General features: G+C 33.3%; 1 protein-coding gene across 1 annotated transcript in view; it reads left to right on the top strand.

Annotated features, from left to right (window-relative positions):
- Positions 1–3,623: 3,623 nt before the first annotated feature.
- LOC117181663 (ankyrin repeat domain-containing protein 49-like) overlaps positions 3,624–3,865 on the top strand; it is a 15,211-nt gene continuing 14,969 nt past the window's right edge. The window contains exon 1 of the mRNA XM_033374567.1: positions 3,624–3,657. The gene's annotated coding sequence lies outside the window, so the exon portion shown is untranslated. The remainder of the gene's footprint in view (positions 3,658–3,865) is intronic.

Here is a 3,865-nt window from a genome sequence, read left to right on the forward strand (position 1 = left end):
CCAGAATGAAAAAAAAATTCATTCAACAGTAGTTGAAAATTCATTCGCACTGTGCGCAGAAGTATGCGCAACCATCACTTAGAAATATGTTGAAAATTCAACCACTTTTCAACTACTGTCGTGTTATAAATCTCTTTCATTTAGAGAATTGAAATAAAATTCAATCAAATGTATTTGAAAAATAATCAAGACGTATGCGCATATACACATGCGCCATGTACTTTCCCCTAAGCCAGACCCCGATGTGTCAAAGTCCGACGAGTCCTTGTTTGTATCGTGAGATCCATTAAATTAACAAAGAACATAATATAATATTTAGGAAATGAAGCAACTTTAAAGAAGAAGAACAAAGTTACGTTGAAATAATATTATCCCAATCAGAAAATTTCATTCATACTATCGGTACTAACTACTGTATGCTCTTTCAGGTTATGATTACAAACACGGAGACGAAATTCATTATGGTAATATAATTCCAATGTACCTTTTGTTTTTTCTTCTTTAAAGCTGCTTATTTTTCTAAATATTATATGTACTTTATTAATCTCATGGATCTTTCTACGAAAACTTACGAAATAAATCATGATTCCTTATCAGAATTCTTGTGGTACAGTTAGTTCATTTCAAGCCACAATATTTTTAAGGAATCTTTATGGGTTTTATTTAAGATTTTTGATTATTTAAAAATCTTGAATGAAACCTGTTCATTTCGCTCCAAAATTTACCTGCTTTGAAATTCACTAACTGTGCCGAATAAATTTGTTTCGCTTTACTGAAATTTCAATTACATGTAGTTGAATTTTCAACTTCATAGTTGAAATTTCAATTACACGAGCTGATTTTTCATTCACACGTAGTTGAAATTTCAACAACCGTAATTGTATAAAACTTCAACCACATGTGGTTGAAAATTCAACCAGATATTTCTAACAGTGAACTTGCAGTCAAAACACACCCAAACTAAAAAAAAAACAGGAGATGAGTAATATAGAATGAAAACACAAAAAAGTAAAATAACAAAGAAGTAAGAAGAAAAGCAACAAAAAAAAGGTGCCGACTTAGGACCAAACGTTTGGAGCCCACTCAGGACCGCTAGGAATGTTTAAACATTTCATGCTATTACACACACGAAACAAGTCCAATTGAAAAAATCGATCTTATCGGGCGAAAGCTAACAGAACACAGAAACCAACGCACTTAATCGATTATACTTTGCAAAATATTTACACACCTGTAGCTGCTTTACAAGAATGAAAAAATGGAATTCCTTTTGCACGAAAAATGTATACCCCGCTCACGCTGTCAAGCGATAACTAAAGTGACAATTGTCAGCGAAAACCACTCTCCCCAGTGGGCACAAGCGTTAAAGAACATCTTTAGAACGGCTTAAAAATGTCCTAAGCCAGTCTATATAACGTTCCATAAACGTACAATATCCTTTTTTACAACAATATTTAGTCTGAATTACGACAGTTTTTAAAACGGTCAAAAGACGTCTTATGACTTTTACGTCCAAGAAACGTTCTTAGGACGTTCAAATTACGTTCTAAAATGTTGTGCCCACTGGGTCCTCTACAATATAGGAATTTTAAACATGAAACTTACCTTATCTTTCTCTGATACAGAATGTGAGAATGTGACAGAGAATAAAACTGCGATAGCTTTAAAAATAAAGGAACATTGATTTATTTATCACACATTGAATTTTGTATAAGTGAGATCAAAATGTATTATAATGGGACATTCAGTGGTGCTCCGATAGGCTTAATGTTATTTTCCAAAAGTTTAGCGAGATATATTCTTCAGAATTAAAATAATAATGAATGGGAGAAATATGTAAGATGGCCAGTAATTCATGATATCATACGTGGAAAATAGCATTTGCCCTTTAATATAAGAAAAATCATTAGATAAGATTTTAGTCATTCAAAGTAACAGATAACGTATGATTTATTCATTTTTAGTAACCCAGCTGGAGAAACTATGCATAGTGGGAAATATTATACGTAATTTTTTCCACTATCTATAAACTATATACTATTATTTTTTGGGCTGAGAACCTCTCATAAATAAATTAGTTAGGAATATGGTACTCAAAAATAGCTAATTACTTACTTAGAAAAAAAGCGAATGCCCATTTTCCTATCATCTTGAAAAGTGAATTTTAAGACAATTTTTTCATACAAATTTTTTACTGAAGAAAAAACTCATGAAGTAACGAGGTTTGGCAATAAACTCAATATTTGGAGAATACGATAGTCGTAGCTACGCAATTTCCGTATTTGCGTAGACGTGACGAGCATGTTTTCTCCGTTCGACGTAAATACAAATAAAATTAAGATTACCAATAAAAAGCTCTAACTTTATTTGCTTTGTCTGTGAAGAAAATTATCGATACAAAGAAAGTTAAATATTTAATTACATGCTAATTAAAATTGGTAAATTAAAAAAAAAATGTATCTCTAGTCGCGGTACTGTGAATTTCAGTACTGCGTACTTCCGCTACTGAGTACGTTTTTCCCCCGATAGTGAAAACGACGCTATAACCCCTTCAGCCCCACTACTCATTTCTACATTTGATGATTTCATCAAATGTACAATTCACTGTAATTTTAGTTTTAATTCATAATCAAATACATTCGATACTTATAGGGTGGAAGATTTTATATTTCTGACGTCTTTCAACGTTTCCTTCACTCTAGTCATTTTAATTATTTCAATAATAATTATTCAAACCACCACTATAAACACTATTCAGTCTCATGCAGTTTTTGTAGCGATTTTTATGAACATTATTTCTTTTAGAGCTTATTATATAGGCGTCAGAATGCACCAGAAAGGAGTCTTTTTAAAAACAGATTTTTTCTAATATTTTTTTCACCTATTTTAAAACTATTTTAAGGGATTAAGATGTTTCAAGATGTTTAACATACAAAGGGTAGAGGGTTGCGCCGATAGACTTTTGACCGGCGGCGGCGATTTGAGATATTTTGAACGGTGGCGCGCCGGCGCCCCGCCTTCTTCACTTCTCGGCGGCTGCTGGGCGGCATAACGGTCTAGTGTAGTATTTTTGTTAGCCCTTAAACGTCCCCTAAAATTTAAAAAAACCCTTACGCCCCCTTGGGGTCCCAGGGACCACGGCCGAAATGTCGTTGTTGAAAAAAAGTCATTTAATATTTAGGTCTGACATTTTTTTTAGGTATGTTCTAAAGCATCTTTTACAAGATAAAACTATTTACAAAATCAATTTTGAAATTTAATTCATTTATTTATTAGTCCGCTTTTAAAATTTTGAACTTACGAAAATTTTAATTGGAAAACGCTGGGGTCTTATTGACCCCTAGGGGACGTTCAAGGGTTAAATGCAGTTTTGAAAATATAAAAATGAATAGGAGCAAAAGAACAATTTCCAGCAATAAGATATTTATTTAAATCGGTTTATACTTTAACTCTTAATTGGTCGCAGGAACTTTTGCCAGGCACCAGATCACACGGTGGAAAGAATTCCGGTATCATGTAAATATAGCAAAGATTACGTCGGTGCGTAGATACGCCGCCGCGCCGACGCACAGTGGTCAAAATCCGCAAAAGCATGCACTTCGCGAGTGATAAAAGCAGATCAATTCCAGCGAAACAACATGGATTGTTCTAGTAAATGTAAGTACTTGAAAAAATAGCGTAACATAAATAGATATGGCAAAGATAAAAGTAAAAAATTAATAAACAATTTACTTCGGGTTTTGAATTCTTATATTAATTCATGTTAACCCTTCGGACTCCGCACGCCCTGATAATCTAATTTGTCCCGCGTGCGGTCCTCGAGACCGCATTCACGTTTTACACATTTCAACAATTTCTAATTAGT

This window comes from Belonocnema kinseyi, chromosome 10, assembly GCF_010883055.1.
Source record: "Belonocnema kinseyi isolate 2016_QV_RU_SX_M_011 chromosome 10, B_treatae_v1, whole genome shotgun sequence".
NCBI classification, from domain to species: Eukaryota; Metazoa; Arthropoda; class Insecta; order Hymenoptera; family Cynipidae; genus Belonocnema; species Belonocnema kinseyi.